This window comes from Tachyglossus aculeatus, chromosome 21 (assembly GCF_015852505.1).
Source record: "Tachyglossus aculeatus isolate mTacAcu1 chromosome 21, mTacAcu1.pri, whole genome shotgun sequence".
Classification (NCBI taxonomy): domain Eukaryota; kingdom Metazoa; phylum Chordata; class Mammalia; order Monotremata; family Tachyglossidae; genus Tachyglossus; species Tachyglossus aculeatus.
Genome location: NC_052086.1, coordinates 20,973,388 through 20,991,199, shown reverse-complemented (window position 1 = coordinate 20,991,199; position 17,812 = coordinate 20,973,388).

Genomic DNA, 17,812 nt, shown 5'->3' with positions numbered 1-17,812 from the left:
ACACTAAGAGCTCAATAAATACGATTGACTTTCTGACTGACTGGAAACAGTCCCTGGCTGCTGAGTCTGTAGCCTCATGAAAGCAAATGGTGATTATCCATTTGAAAAAAATAACACTTTTGCCTGGTTCACTTTACAGGGGTTGTGGAGACTAAAATTATTTTTGTCTCTTTTGCAGTGATAATAGGTGGTGCTGAATTTTTCCTTAACTCTGATTTGCAGAGGAGGGAAGCTAACATGACAGGTGTCTCTGGACCCTAGGAAACAGAGGAGAAGGGAAGTTCACTCTTTTTTATGGTATTTTAAAAGCACTTATTATAGGCCAGGAGCTGTTCTGGACACTGGGGTAGATACAAAGTAATTAGATTGGACGCAGGCCATGTTCCACATGGGACTCACACTCTTAATCCCCATTTTACAGATGAGATAACCGAGGTGTAGAGAAGTTAAGTGACCTTCCCAAGGCTACACAGTAGACAAGTGGCAGAGTTTAGGTTAAAACCCAGATCCTTCTGACTCCCAGCCCCTGCTCTGTCCACTAGGCTGCACATTCTGTTGGTTTTTTAAAAAAATTAATGGTATTTGTTAAGCATTTAACTATGCATCAACCACTGTTCTAAGTGCTGGGGTAGTTTATCAGGTTGGACATAGTCCCTGTCCTACATGGGGCTCATAGTCTAAATTGGAGGGAGGAGGATTTAATCCCCATTTTACAAATGAGGTAATGAGATGCAGAGAAGTTAAGTGACTTACCTTAAGCAACTTGTCCAAGGCCACACAGCAAGCAATTGGTTGAGCTGGAATTAGGATACAGGTCCTCTGGCTTCCCGGCTCTTGCTCTTTCCATTAGGCCACACTGCTTCTCTGTTCCCAAGAGAGTGGTGGGAAGCACTTCGTCCACCTCTCCGCCTATCCTGTGGGCCTCAGGATGAACCCCAGAAGAAAGGCTGAAGAGGCCAGTGTTTGATGTTCTGGCTTGGCAAGAGTCCCAATTTATCCTGGGAAGACTTTAGTCTGGGTTATCTCAGGATGAGGCAGAGAAATACTTCAACAGCATATTGCTCAATGTCACATTCACCCCAAACCTTGCGTCCTCTTCGCCTCAACCCTCTGCCCAGAGACAAGAGGAAAAACGTTCTCCCTCCTGAGACATCTATAGGGCTAGTAGAGATTTTGAAATAAAGCAAATTGAACTTCATGAAAGACAGAGTCCCGGTAAAGGTAATGTATCATAATTATTCAGCCATATTGCACCACCACATTATTGCAAATCACGTAGCATTATTGGGCCCTGGGTTTGCATCAAAGTTTTGCCGGTTTGGGACCATAAAGCCAAGCCAAGCCAGCCTCTTTTGCTGTTCGACAAATGACAGTCTTATCTCTGTGACTTCTTCTTGAGACTTTGACTATCTGGAAACTTGTCATCTAGGGGCTTTATGGATTGGCTCAATTCCCTGTCAAGAAACCTCACAGTCCTCTGAAGGGCAAGCACTAGGAATTGACAAGGAGGCATGATGCTTGAATTTGGCTTTCAAGATTCTTATCACACATGATAAACTGGCAAGGAGCATGAGTGCTAAATTGGAATTGTAACCTCCCTGAAGTGCAGGGGATAAACTCAGGTGTAAGTGTAGAAAATTCTATTCCATAAATTTCACATCTTGGCTACCAGTTCGTTAACTCCCGATGTTAGGGCTCAAGCCTCTCTGACTGTGCTTTCTCAGCATATCTACAGAATGTCTCTGTGAGTTCTTAGCAGATTGAGATTGCTTCCAGTCTATCCAAATCACAAATTATTGGGCAGAACAGCTGCTCTCTGAATTAATTTGTAATTCGAATGTAGTTTTCAGGACAGGAAGCAGAATAGAAATAACATGGAAATTGTTTGGAGATCTTGATTTTCAGACAAACGGTGTGGAACGGTAGTGCGGAAGCTTGTCATTGGGAAAACTATGAAAAGGAGAGCAAGAAGAGCAAAGAATGGTGATTGCCAAAAATGCCAAGCTTTTTAATTCACTTTACATTTTGGCTCCAGGAACTGGACTCAGACCCAGACTGAGTGGACCGCTTGCCATCATGTTACTGTACGTAAGTGCATCGTCAAAATTTGAAAAGGTCATTTTAGAAGAGCAAATTTTGCAAAAATTAAGCTTCCTGAACCATAAAAGCACACTGCAGTGCAGTCTTCAAAGTGGCTGAAAAATTTTAGGTCTTGAGGAAAATGTACAATAAGTCAAATTTCCAAGTTTCTCAGAAAATGTCCCAAGGCATTTTTTTCCATGGTTAGAGTTCCATTCTTCAGTGGTTGGGAACAGACCATCTCTCAGACTGTCACATCATCTTCCGGCGCTTCATGAGTTTGCATTGACGAAGATTCTCTCTGCCCCCGATAGCATTTTCTTCGAGGAGCAGGAGAATGCTAAGAAGACATTGGTTTGACCCCAGTCACTTCGGGAGCTGTTGAACTGGCATGTTTTGTGAGTCAGGGCCCACCTTGCTATAAACCCTTAGAGAAGCGGAATGGCCTAGTGGATAGAGAATGGGCTGGGAGTCAGAAGGACCTAGGTTCTAATCCTGGCTCTGCCACTTGTCTGTGCTGTGTGACTTTGGGCAAGTCACTTTCATTCATTCATTAAATCGTATTTATTGAGCACTTACTGAGTGCAGATCACTGTACTAAGCACTTGAGAGAGTACAATACAACAATAAACAGACACATTCCCTGCCCACAATGAGCTCATAGTCTAGAAGTGGGGGAGACAAGACATCAATATAAATAAATAAATTACGGACAGATATATACATAAGTGCTGAGGGGCTGGAAGGGGGAAATAATAATAGTTATTATTATTGTGGTATTTAAGCACTTTGTGTCAGGCACTGTACAAAGTACTGGAATAGATACAAGCAAACTGGGTTGGATATAGTCCCTGTTCCAAATGGGGGCTCACATTCTCAATCCCCACTTTACAGATGAGGTAACTGAGGTGCAGAGAAGTGAAGTGATTTGCCCAAGGTCACACAGCAGACAAGTGGCAGAGCAGGAATTAGAAACCAGGTCCTTCTGATTCCCTGGTCTGTGCTCTATCCACAACACCATACTGCTTCTCTGGCAAGTCAGGGCGATGCAGAAGGGACTGGGAGAAGAGGAAAGAGGGGGCTTAATCTGGAAAGGCCTCTTGGAGGAAATGTGCCTTCAATAAGGCTTTGAAGGAGGGGAGAGTAATTGTCGGATTTGAGGAGGGAGGCAGGACGTGAGCTAGGGGTTGGTGGCGAGATAGGCAAGATCGAGGCACAGTGAGAAGGTTAGCACCAGAGAAGTGAAGTGTGAGGGCCAGGTTGTGGATGGTGAGAAGCGAGGTGAGGTAGGAGGAAGCAAGGTGGTGGAATGCTTTAAACCCAGTGGTGAGGAGTTTTTGTTTGATGCAGAGGTGGATGGGTAATCACTGGAGTTTTCTCTGTAGTGGAATGACACCTCCTAAAAGTTTTTGTAGAAAAATCATCTGGGCAGCAGAGTGATGGGAGAGGCTGTGTGTGACAGGGCTAGATCACAGCTGTCTGTGAATTGATGTTTTTCAATTCAGGGCACTGAGTTGGTTGGGCAGAAGTGAATTGAAGGGAATGAAGTTGCTTGACTGTTTGGTGTTGAGCTCAGAGTGCGGAGAGACAGGAGGCTGGGAAGTCAGCAAGGAGGTTGATACAGTAATCCAGGTGGGATAGGATGTGTGATTGCATTCATGTAATAGCAGTTTGGATGTAGAGGAAAGGGCAGACTTTAGTGATGTTGTGAAGGTGGGATGGACAGGATTTAGTGATAAATTGAATAGGTTGGTTGAACTTCTCTGTACCTCAGCTTTCTCATCTGTAAAATGGGGATTAAGACTGTGAGCCAGTGTGGGGAAGGGACTGTGTCCAATGTGATTAGCTTGTATTCATTCATTCATTCATTTGTTCGTATTTATTGAGCACTTACTGTGTGTAAAGCACTGTACTAAGCACTTGGGAGAATACAATATAACAACAAACAGAGATATTCCCTACCCACAATGAGCTCCCCAGTGATTAGTACAGTGCCTGGAACATATTATGCACTAAAACAAATACTATAAAAGAAAACCTAGAATAAGAAGCATTAGGAGCCCTTCACCAATCCAAGTTTTCAAAAGGAATGAAGGTCTCCTCCAAGAGGCCATCCCTAAGCCTTCCTTTCCTCTTCTCCCACTCCTTTCTGTGTCGCCGTGACTTGTTCCCTTTATTCACCCCCTATCTCAGCCCCACAGCACTTATGTACATTTATGTAATTTATTCCCCTGAACGTGCCTAATCTCGTCTGATCTTGGAAGCTAAGCAGGATCAAGCCTGGATAGTACTTGGATGGAAGACCGCCTGGGAATACCAGGTGCTGTAGGCTTTTAGAAGCAACATGGCTCAGTGGAAAGATCACAGGCTTAGGAGTCAGATGTCGGGTTCTAATCCCGCCTCCACCACTTGTCAGCTGTGTGACTTTGGACTAGTCACTTAACTTCTCTGTGCCTCAGTTCCCTCATCTGTAAAATGGGGATTAAGACTGAGCCCCATGTGGGACAACCTGATGACCTTGTATCTCCCCCAGCTCCTAGAACAGTGCTTGGCACATAGTAAGCACTTAAATACCTCCATTACTATTATTATTATTTTAATGTCTGTCTCTCCCTCTAGACTGTGAACTCATGGAGCCTGCTCTGCAGAGCTAGATGAAGTCCCTCTTTACTGCACCAGCACTGAAAAAAGAGAAAGGGATTTTGATTTTCTCCTCTCTCCCCTCCTCCAAAAAGAGAACTCTGGGGCATTGGCCCAACTAGGTTCACACTGTACTGTGTTGCCAAATGGCAATGGGACAGCTCCTTGGAATTCTGAGAAATTTCTCTTTTCCTTCTCAACAACTCCCTTGCCATCCTTATCTTTGGATGTTTTGAAACCACACTGCTTTCACCCAAAACTGACCATAAGGCAGCCAGGGTCTAACGGCAGTGAATAAGTTTCTTCTGAGAACCCAGTAGAATGCTTTAGTGAATTTGTTCTAGATTTGAAAAGATCAGAAAGGCTATCCATTTTCAAAATTTAGATAAATGAGGAGTAAATATTGGCTCCGATTGTGTGGATTTTTTTCCCTAATGGATGAAAGTGAACAGTCAGATGTGTCAGGTTTGAACGAAACCCACCTGAAAGGGCCTGGAACAAAATTAGAATCAGATCTGGGGAAGCAGAGTGGCCTAATGCAAATAACTCAAGCCTGGGAGTTAGAGGCCCTGAATTCTAATCTTGCCTCTTTATTTATTTATTTATTTTATTTGTACATATATATTCTATTTATTTTATTTTGTTAATATGTTTTGTTTTGTTGTCTGTCTCCCCCTTCTAGACTGTGAGCCCGCTGTTGGGTAGGGACCGTCTCTATATGTTGCCAACTTGTACTTCCCAAGCGCTTAGTACAGTGCTCTGCACACAGTAAGCGCTCAATAAATACGATTGAATGAATAAATGAATCTTGCCTCCACCACTCATCTGCTGAGGACCTTGGACAAGTCACTTTTCTCTGTGTCTCTTACCTCATCAGTAAAATGAGGATTAAGAATGTGAGCCCCACATGGGACATGGACTGTATCCAACCTGATTAGTTAGTATCTACCTCAGTGCTTAGTATAGTGCCGGGCACCTTAGTAAGAGCTTAACAAATACCATTTAAAAAATGGCAATGGGAAACTGCCTCTTATACATGAGCTTCCTCTGTCTCGCAAAGACAGAAGCAAAAGGAAATTGAGTCATCCTGTAGACTCTCACTTAAGGGGAGTTTGCCAAGTGGTACTTATTAATCTGCCTGAGAGGGATAAAGTGTGAACATTAATCAGAATATTTATCTGTTTGGGGTGGCACTCCCTTTGAAATACGGCACACTTAAAATATGGCACAACATCACTCCTAGAAACCTGTGCCTGGTATTTACTTAATCTTCCCACATTGTGCCTCATTACCCACAACATACTTTAAAAGCCTGTTGGATTGGTAAACAATGAACGGAGTTGATGGAAATCCATCTAAACAGTTTAGGGAAGATTATCTTTTACCTGCCTGAGAAAATATCTCACCATTTGACCATTTCACTTCAACTTCTCCAGGGAGAAAAAAAATGAACACCACACATTAACATAAACTACCAATGTCTTTTTTATGATATTTGCTAATTAATCAATCAATAGTATTTATTGATTGAGTGCTTACTATGTGCAGAGCACTGTTCTAAGATTGGAATAGACACAAGATAGGTTGGACAGGGTCTCTGTCCCACATGGAGCTCATATTAGAAGTTGGAACAAAGAGGATTTAATCCTCATTTTACGGTTGTGGTAATTGAGGCGCAGAGAAATGAACTGATCTGCCCAAAGTCACACAGCAGACAAGTAGCAGAGCCAGAATTAGAACCCAGATCCTCTGACTCAGGTGCAGGCTCTTTCCACAAGACCACTCTACTTCCCTTATTGAGCATTTAGTGGGTGCAGAACATTGTACTAAGCACTTGGGAAAGTAAAAAGGAGTTAGAAGACAGTGCCTCTGTTCTAGAACTGGAAGAGACTGATACTAATATAAATTACAGATAGGAGGAAGGAAAAAGTTGCTATGTATGTGATGTATGAAAGATAATTACAATGATCTCTTACAAGCGCTTAGTATAGCGTACTGCTTAAGTATGGGGTATGTAAGGTAGGTTTGCAAATGCTATGGATTTTAGTGTTGATTTCTTGGGGTAAAATCGTTCCCCTGACTAGCCAGGATCACATGTGAAATACTGCCACAGACACTTCAGAAGGACTCAGAGTCACAGATGAAATCCAGCCAGGTTCACATCAGAAGCACTGTCAGGGTCACCCACCCCAGCACTTAGTAAAGTGTGTGGCATGTAGTAAGTGCTTAATAAATACCATTATTATTATTATTATTATTATTATTATTATTATTATTATTATTATTATTATTATCTGAAACACTGCCAGGATCACATCAGAAAGACCATCAGGGTCACATCTGAAATGCTGCTGGGGTCATATATTCTTAGTTGTGGTGAAGATGAGTGCAGAGATGATAGCACCCTACATTCATTCATTCGAGCGCACATCATTGCCGATTTATAGAAAGGACTGGTCTCCTGAGTATTGTCCCAGTTCCACCAACCACTAACTCACTGGCCAGATCTACTCAACACAGATTGCCAAGAAAGATTGAATTTGGCTAGCAAGCTCTGGCAATGTAGGCAGCCAGATAACCCTCTTTGAGGCCAGGATTAGCCAGCCTGGTTATCTACCCAGCCCAAATCATCCTCTGGATCATAAACAGCACTCTAATCCACTGGCCACTAGTGTTTGTGGGCTGGTCACCCAAAGTATGGGGGTTCATTTTATCAGCATGTAAAATGACAAGGAGGAGGAAGGGAAATATGGGAAAAGATGACAACACATCTTTTTTGTGAATAGCAGGGGCCCATGTGGTTCTTTTAATTTTGCTGTGAAATCTTCTGCAGAAGAGTACTGCAGAAGTGTCAGCCTGAAAGATAAGCTTGCACCCTCCTCCTAGAGAGAAAATAATTAGGAACTAGCTGTGATTCCTCTATTTTCCCCATGGACTCTTCTTTCCCTCCATATGAGTTCATTCATTCATTCATTCAATTGTATTTATTGAGCGCTTACTGTGTGCAGAGCACTGTACTAAGCGCTTGGGAAGTACAAGTTGGCAACATATAGAGACGGTCCCTACCCAACAACGGGCTCACAGTCTAGAAGTCTAGACACAGTCTAGAGTTATTTCCTCTGTCCTTGGTATTCAGTTCAGAGCTTAAACATACCAAGGAGATAATTCTGAGTTTTTGTGCGGAAAAATGGGGATAATGGCATAACTGGGTAGCAATTTTTTTTTCACTTATACAAAATGTAACTTTTCATTCATTCAAAAGTATTTATTGAGTGCTTACAGTGTGCAGAGCACTGTAATAAGCGCTTGGGAGAGTATAATACAACAATAAACAGACATGTTCCTTGCCCACCATCAGTTTACAGTCTAGATGGGGGGAGACAGTCATTAATATAAAAATAAGTACATTACAGATATGTACATATGTGCTGTGGGGCTGGGATGTGGGAAAGAACAAAGGGAGCAAGTCAGGGCGACACAGAAGGGAGTGGGAGAAGAGGAAAGTGGGGGGGCTTAGGTAAGCCCTTTTGAAGGAGATGTGCCTTCAATAAGGCTTTGAAGGTGGGGAGAGTAATTGTCTGTATTGTGTACTGAATTCTCTAAGGAAGGGGATCTTGAGCAGGGAACATGCCTACCAAATCTCCCAAATGCTTAGTAGAGTGCTCTATGCACAGTATGTGACTACTGTTATATTGTACTCCCCCAAACGCTTAGTACAGTGCTTTGCACAAAATAAACCCTCCATAAATACAATTGAATGAATGAATAAATAAATAATAAATACCACTGATGACGATTTCTGGCTTTTTGAAAGCAACACATTTTTCTCCCCACCACTTTTGAAACAACTCTCCAGTAAGTATCCATTTTGGGTAGCTAGCCAAATTCAGCAGTTTAACACTTTATCTATCATGTTTGCACATCAAAGCAAAGATCATCTTCTCTCTATACAATGGGGACAAAATTGCTTTCCTCTGACTGAGACACAATTACAGTAGGATCTCAGCAGGAAGATGAGATTATGAAGCATCTGAATGTTATTCTGCAGTTTCTGAAAGGTATTTACTTTGCTCTAATTCAGGAAGTTTTCTTTCTCTTCGGTTCTCCATGTGCTTAGAATCTATTATGTAAATGAGGTGAGGTGACGTTCACATCCTTTTCTTTTCAATCTATTTCAATACCCTTTTACTGCAAGAAAAATATTCCTCCTTTCTCCACACTCTGACACTCCTCCTCCCCTCTCCTTCCAGCCAACTCAGTCATTACATGGCTCACTCATTCATTCACCTTGCCTCCTTTTCCACTGTAGCCTTCTGCTCAATCTACTTTCCCCGAATTAGAAGAGGTTTAAAGTTTAATTAGCAAATGTGTCATTGTTCAGACTGATATGAGGCTCTGGGATTATTACCCTCAGTGGGGGGTAGCAGCAGTTTGCCGAATAGATTTAACTAAGCAATTTGTCAGAGGTCGCTATGGCTGGGGCTTTGGTCACCAAACAGCTGAGATTATGAGAATCGTTCTTGCTTTTATAATGAAGGGGAGACAGAGAGAAAACCTGAATGAACAGTGTTGGAGAAAAGTGTATCTTGAAATAAACATCTCTGAATATATAGAGGGTTGCACTAGGCCCACCCAGGCACTTGGTCTTTGATTTTTTATATGGTGTTTTATAAGTGTTTACTGTGTCCCAGGCACTGAAATGATGCTGGAGTGGATACAAGATAATTGGGTTGGACACAGTCCTTGTCCCACTTAGGGCTCATAGTCTTAGTCCCCATTTTACAGGTGAGAAAACCGAGGCACAAAGAAGTTAAGTGACTTGCCCAAGGTCACCCAGCTACACTCACTCCCTTGGAGAACTTATTCACGCCAACAGCTTCAACTATCATCTCTATGAGGGTGACACCTAAATCCATATCTCCTCTCCTATTCTCTCTCTCTCCCGCCAGGCTTGCATCTCCTCCTGCCTTCAGGACATCTCTACTTGGATGTCCTCCCACCTTGTAACCTTGAGGTCACTCCCTTGGTGACCTCATTCGCTCCCACGGCTTTAACTATTATCTCTACGCTGATGACACCCAGATCTACATCTCCACCCCTGCTCTCTCCCCCTCTCTCCAGGCTCGCATCTCCTCCTGCCTTCAGGACATCTCCATCTGGATGTCTGCCCGCCACCTAAAACTCAACATGTCCAAGACTGAACTCCTTGTCTTCCCTCCCAAACCTTGCCCTCTCCCTGACTTTCCCATCTCTGTTGACGGCACTACCACCCTTCCTGTCTCACAAGCCCGCAACCTTGGTGTCATCCTTGACTCCGGTCTCTCATTCACCCCTCACATCCAAGCCGTCACCAAAACCTGCCGGTCTCAGCTCCGCAACATTGCCAAGATCCGCCCTTTCCTCTCCAACCAAACCACTACCCTGCTCGTTCAAGCTCTCATCCTACCCCGTCTGGACTACTGCATCAGCCTTCTCTCTGATCTCCCATCCTCGTGTCTCTCCCCACTTCAATCCATACTTCATGCTGCTGCCTGGATTGTCTTTGTCCAGAAACGCTCTGGGCATGTTACTCCCCTCCTCAAAAATCTCCAGTGGCTACCAATCAATCTGCGCATCAGGCAGAAACTCCTCACCCTCGGCTTCAAGGCTGTCCATCACCTCACCACCTCCTACCTCACCTCCCTTCTCTCCTTCTACAGCCCACCCCGCACCCTCTGCTCATCCACCGCTAATCTCCTCACCGTACCTCGTTCTCGCCTGTCCCGCCATCGACCCCCAGCCCACATCATCCCCTGGGCCTAGAATGCCCTCCCTCCCCACATCCACCAAGCTAGGTCTCTTCCTCCCTTCAAGGCCCTACTGAGAGCTCACCTCCTCCAGGAGGCCCTTCCAGACTGAGCCCCTTCCTTCCTCTCCCCCTCGTCCCCCTCTCCATCCCCCCATCTTACCTCCTTCCCTTCCCCACAGCACCTGTATATATATGTATATATGTTTGTACATATTTATTACTCTATTTGTTTATTTATTTATTTATCTTACTTGTACATATCCATTCTATTTATTTTATTTTGTTAGTATGTTTGGTTTTGTTCTCTTTCTCCCCCTTCTAGACTGTGAGCCCGCTGTTGGGTAGGGACTGTCTCTATGTGTTGCCGACTTGTACTTCCCAAGCGCTTAGTACAGTGCTCTGCACACAGTAAGTGCTCAATAAATACAATTGATTGATTGATTGATTGTAAAACTCAACATGTCCAAGACAGAGCTTCCCTTCCAAACCCTGTCCTCTCCCTAACTTTCCTGTTATTGTGGACGGCACAAGCCTCCTTCCTGTCTCACAAGCCCTCAACCTTTTTGTCATCCTTGACTCCACTCTCTCATTCGCCCCACGTATCCAATCTCTCATTCGCCCCACGTATCCAATCCATCACAAAAGCCTGCTGGTTTCACCTTCACAGTATCGCCAAGATCCACCCATTCCTCTCCATCCAAACCACTACCGTGTTAGTACAGTCACTCATCCTATCTCGACTGGATTACAGCATCAGCCTCCTTTCTAACTCTTGTCTTTCCCCACTTCATTCCATACTTCACTCTGCTGCCCGGATTATCTTTCTACAGAAATGTTCTGGGGATATCACCCCCCTCCTCAAAAATCTCCAGTGGTTGCCTATAAACCTTCATATCAACGAAAAACTCCTCATTATTGGCTACAAAGCTATCACCTTGCCCCCTCTTACCTCACCTCTGTTCTCTCCTTCTCCATCCCAACCCACACACTCTGCTCCTCTGGTGCTAACCTTCTCACTGGGCCTCATTCTCACCTGTCCTGCCATCGACCCCTGGCCCATTGTCCTACCTCTGGCCTGGAACGCCCTCCCTCCTCAAATCTGCCAAACAATCACACTTCCCCCCCCCTTCAAAGTCCTACTGAAGGCTTCCCTCCTCCAGGAGGCCTTCCCAGACTAAGCCTGGTGGATAGAGCACAGTCCTGGGAGTCAGAGGAGCCTGGGTTCATTCATTCATTCATTCAATCGTATTTATTCATTCAATCGTATTTATTGAGCGCTTACTGCATGCAGAACACTGTACTAAGCACTTGGAAAGTACAATTCAGCAATAAAGAGAGACAATCCCTGCCCACATCGAGCTTAGTCTAGAAGGGGGTTCTAGTCCTGGCGTTTCCACTTGTCTGCCATGTGACCTTGGGCAAGTAACTTCACTTCTCTGTGCCTCATTTACCTCATCTGTAAAATGGGGATTAAGATTGTGAACCCTCTGTGGGACAGGGTCCAATCCGATGATCTTGTATCTACCCCAGCACTTAGAACAGTGCCTGGCATATAGTAAGCACTTAACAAATACCACAGTTATTATTATTTTTTGTGGAGAAGCAGCATGGCTTAGTGGAAAGAGCACGGGCTTGAGAGTCAGAGGTCATGGGTTCTAATTCCGGCTCTGCCACTTATCAGTTGTGTGACTTTGGGCAAGTTACTCAACTTTTCTGTGGCTCAGTTATCTCCTCTGTAAAATGGGGATTAGGATTGTGAGCTCCACGTGGGACAACCTGATTACCTTGTATCTACTCAGTGCTTTGAACAGTGCTTGGCACACAGTAAGTGCTTAACAAATACCATTACTATTATTACTCTCCACCATCGTGGATTTGATTTCTTCTCGTAACTCATCTATTCCTCTTAATTCCTGCCTCTCACCAAACCTGCTGTTGAATTTGGTCTCTTCCAACAACCAAGAAACTGAGGATTTAGAAACCTTATTATGCTCATTTTCCCTGGGCTGCTAGGGCTTCAGAGATTAACTATTTGGAAGGGAAATCTAGTTGGGATAGTTTCTGGCCAGAACAAAGGATGAAACTGCTTGGCACCTGCTGATTTGAAAGTGAGCAAGGGGAAGCTGAGACCCTATTATCCCTGTGGTATTGGGGGCCGGAAGAGGGCTTGCTTTGTTTTGCTCATGACATTTGGGGAAGCAGCTTATCTTGTTCCCTGTGTCTAGTCTATTATTTCCTGAAAAATCTGCTCCCCCTGGTGCTCTTTAATCCCCCTACCACTTTCCTTCTTCTTGACCTGTCCAGAGCCACTGCCCACTACGCACGTTATCTTGTTCATAGAAGTTGGGTTAAAAAAGGAACAGGGAAACACGGGAGCCAGTGTACTTGGGAAGCTGTAAGCCCAACTTCTAGACTCTTTGCTCGTTGTGGGCAGTGGACATGACTACCAAATCTGTTATATTGTTCTCTCCCAAGCACTTAGTACAGTGCTTTTCACACAGTAAGTGCTCAATAAATACGATTGATTGACTGGGAAGAGTTAGATTTGGATGGCTGCTGAGAAATGATACAGGCCTGTGTGTCGACTTAGAAGATGACAAGACCCTTCTCTTGGAAGTCATGCCACTAGGTCCCCTAATGGGCCTCAGAAACGTGCCCCTCATGGCCTCTAGGAGCCCCATAAATCAGTCCTTCAGTCCTCCATGGATATACTCCATCCACAGCTCCTTCTTTATAGTATTTTTTTAATAGCTTACTATGTGCCAGGTGCTGTACTTAGCACTGGGGTATATGCAAGATACTTGGGTTGGGCACAGTCCCTGTCCCACATAGGCTCACACTCTTAATTCCCATTTTACAAATAAGGTAACTAAGGCACAGAGAAGTTAAGTGACTTGTCCAAGGTCACACAGCAGGCAAGTGGCAGAGCAGAATTAGTAGCAGGTCCTTGAGGCTCCCAAACCTGTGCTCTTTTTACTAGGCCATACTGCTTCCTCCTTTCCTTCGACCTGCAACTCCAGCAGGCTGGAAACAAAGAAGCACCCATGGCATTCTGCAAGGGGGACAGGTCCAGCAGGAACCTGGAAAAAATAGCCAGTTACCATGGGCAACGAATACCTCCATAGCTACCGAGGCTGGGCTATGGCCCTATGGAATAGCACTGGCATTATGCTGTGCTCACTTTGACCATAAATAGGTTATGCATGTAAAAAAATATTTTCTCTGTTCCTCACCCCTACCCACTGACTTGCTCACCTCCCTCCCAGCAGAGATCTGACAGGCAAGGAAGAGAGAGTATGTTTAACTTTGCAGAAACTCCTAGCACTATAATCAATTCCTTTGTACAAGAAGTAGCAAGGCCTAGTGGAAAGAGCCTGGACTTGGGAGCCAGAGAATCTGGGTTGTAATCCAGTTTTGCCAATTACTTGCTGCGTGACCTTAGGCAGTCAATTAGCTTTTCTGTGCCTCAGTTTCCTCAGCTGTAAGATAGAGATTAATACCCATTCCCCCCTCTTAATTAGACTGTGAACCTCAAGTGGGACAGGGGCTGTGTCCAAACTAACTTGTATTTACCCTAGCATTTAGAACAGGGCTTGACACATAATAAGAGCTTAACAAATGCCATATTTTTTAAAAAATTTCTTAGCCCAGATTCAAGTCTCAGGACTGACCTTCCATGGTTGTTCTTTTCAGGAGATTCCATCAACATCACTTCCTGTTTGTTATGCAACTTTTCTCCCTCCCTCCTCCTGTGGTTCTGCGAAAAGCACAAGAACCAGACATTTTCGCTTGTCCTTGTGATCACTATCCTACATTGCACCATTGTGCAGAATAATCCCTGTGCACATCAATGTTGTGGGCAGTCAATCACTAGTATTTATTGAGCACTTACTATGTGCAGAGCACTTTACTAAGTGCTTGGGAGAGTACTCTACAACAGAGTTGGCAGATACGTTCCCACCCACAACAAGCTTCCAGTCTAGAGGGATGATCTGGCTCTCAACTGAGGATGGGCCAATGGCAGGTTTGTGATTTCAAAAGGATTTTCCCGTCTTGATTAGGAAAGGGTTTTATATGACGTAAGAGGACTTCACTTCATGCAGTGTCTCTTCCTTCCCACTGAGGATTTGAGCTGATCTGCAGCCTTCCATAGAGTGTATCTTTGGAAGAACAATTAATTAATTCAATCATATTTATTGAGTGCTCACTGTGTGCAAAGCACTGTTCTAAGTGCTTGGAAAGTACAATGCAGCAATAAAGAGAGAGAAACCCTGCGCGCAATGGGCTCACAGTTGTTTGAGTGTTTGATGGTTTGTCTTTGGGGCACTCTGATCCTGGACACAGAACTACTGACAATTTTGTGCACCCAGCTGGTGACGGGTGATTAGATGGATGATAACAAGGATGGCCATGCTGGTCCTCAGATATCAGATGTTTTGCAGACTAAACAGTTTGGCATAATGCCCTCAGGGGAATCCCTGAACGCCCCTCTCCAGAACCATCATGTCCCCCTCCCAGGTCCCTGTGCCCTTGGCTGTTATTTCCAGGCCACTGGGTTCAGTGGCAACGTTCAAGGCAGAAGGAGACTGAGCCCTTAAAATTAGAGAAGTATTCTGATCAGGTAAGAGAAACTGAAAACTGGATGGGCTGGTCTGGCTCTGGACAAATGACTACCCTAATGATACGCTCTGTGGTCCATTCTTTTTTTTTCTTGGTATTTGTTAATTGCTTACTAAGTACCAGGCACTTTTCTAAGTGCTGGGGTAAGTACAAACTATTTAGGTTGGACACAGTTCCTGTTCCTCAGCACAATACAGCCAGCCTGGAAACCATTGACTTAGTCTAAGACAAAGGCTAAGGAAGCTTTAATTTTACTCTTAGAGACAGTTGACAGGGAATGGATATTTTCTAAAAGCCTTCTGATGTTTTAAATGAAAGTGCCAGTCATCTTCCCTTCCAACATAGAGAGCGACACAGGTCATCTTCCATCAGCTGAGTCTCTCAAGGTTTTTTGTTCTGGATTACTTGGGGTAAAGATTTATCTTTCAGTCAGGCTTTCACCACACATCCTGACTCCCCTGGCTAGAAAGATTGTATGGCAATGCTCTTTGTCAAAGATAAAATCCTTGTCCAAATCATAAAACCTCAAGCAGCTGGACCAAGTAAATCATAAAACCTCAATCAGCAGGACCAAGAATGTTTAGTCATGCCCCATTCTATGATTTTTGATCAGAAACTACACTGGAACAAATAAAAACAACCATTTTCTAGAAGGAAAATATGGTTTTTATTTCTTCCCTAAAAGTCACCACATAACCCCGGACCCACATACACACCTATTCCTTGATTTGAAAGTGATGAAAAAGATCCTTGCTTATTGCATATGAGCAACAAGTACTTGTCCCAGCAGAAGCCATTTGTATCTTCATCTTTTCCCCTGTTAGGTTGCAATAATAATAATAATTGTGGAATTTGTTAAGTGCTTACTATATGCCAGGCACTGTACTAAACCCTGGGGGAGGAGTGTAGGCACGTTGGGTTGGACACAGTCCCTGTCCCACAACAGATTCACAGTCTTAATCCTCATTTTATAGATGAAGGAACTGAGGCCCAGAGAAGTGAAGTGACTTGCAGACCAGTGGCAGAGCCAGAATTAGAATCCAAGACCTTCTGATTTGCAGGCCTATGCTCTATCCACTATGTAAGGATTCAGAAACTGTCCCAAGACCCATCCCTTCAGCAGGCAGCCTTTCCCCATCAAATCCTAAGCATTCTGATGTAATTTTTGTTTTGTTTTTTCGCCCAGGGATGTAGATGTCAAGTATCCTCCATGCTCTTCTTGATTAATGGTACTCATGACAAAATACAGTGAATTTTGCTCTGCCAGAGCTCTTGGCAAACACTTCTGTCAGAACTGTGTAGCAACATGCCCTAGATTGGTCAATTGTATCCCTTTGTACATAAACAATTCTCTAACCACAATCCAACATCTTCACAGTGTTGAACTGGTTCACATCAGCTCTGGATTTTTTCTAAAGATTGCTCATGCTCTCTGCTCTGGATTGAACAATGTTGTCTCTTAGGTTCCTGTGAAAGGAGGGTTATCTTCCTTTCCCCTTTCTAATTCAACCTCTTGGACATATGAGAGGTATCTTTGAAGCATTGCTGCCTTGCTTTTAAATCTGTCTTTTGAAGACTGTCTTTCATGCTCTCATTCGGTTGGTACATTGCTATGGTGATCAGGACCGCTTCATGGGATGGGATGGTATTCTTCACCTGCTCCATCTGCTGATGGGACATAAGGACTAGTTTCTAACCATGTTCTATCCCGACACTGACAACAAGGCCTGTATCAGCAAAGGTCAGCAATGCCCCAGAAAAATCCTCCGGAAGACTTTAATCGGTTGTTTCTTGGTTAGGCGAATCAGACTCTAACTTTTGTTCAGGCTTTGAAGAGCATCGTTGTGGGCAGGGAATGTATCTATGTTGTACTGTACTCTCCCGAGTGCTAGTACAGTGCTCTGCATACAGTAAGCACTCAATAAATGCAACTGAATGAAGATCTGTCTCCTTAGAGACACAGGCATTTTTTAGTACTCAGTGGTACTTGAGCACTTTCTATATGCAGAGCTCTGTACTAAGCCCCTGAGAGAGTATAATACGATAGAGTTGATAGGCACTACCCCTTCCCACAAGGAATTTACAATCTAGCCCTTTAAAAGAATGATTTTTGTGCTGCTTCATACTGACCCAGGCCCTTGCCACAGCAGACTCATGGTCATTAACTATCACTAAACTCTTCCGTTTTTATTTTTTTTGAATGTTCCCTTTAGCCCAGAGCTCCAGTGGAGTCCCAGGTCAAAAGCCACCAAACTTACTAGCAATTAATCACCACTGGGAGAGACCACCCTAAGTGGTTGGGAGTGTACAATAGCATTCGTAGACACAACCACATCTAGATGGATCATTCCAACGTTTACCTCTCCAGCCCTAACCTCTCTCCTCTGCAGTCTCTCCTTTTCTCCTGCCTATTTGTGTGTCCCACCAAAACCTCAAACTAAACATGTCCAAAACCAGTCCTTCTCACCTTCCCACTCAATATCTGTCATTCATTCATTCAATCATATTTATTGAGCACTTACTGTGTGCAGAGCACTGTACTAAGCACTTGGGAAGTACAAGTCAGCAACATATAGAGATGGTCCCTACCCAACAATGGGCTCACAGTCTAGAAGGGGGAGACAGACAACAAAACAAAACATGTAGACAGGTGTGAAAATTGTCAGAACAAATAGAATTAAAGCT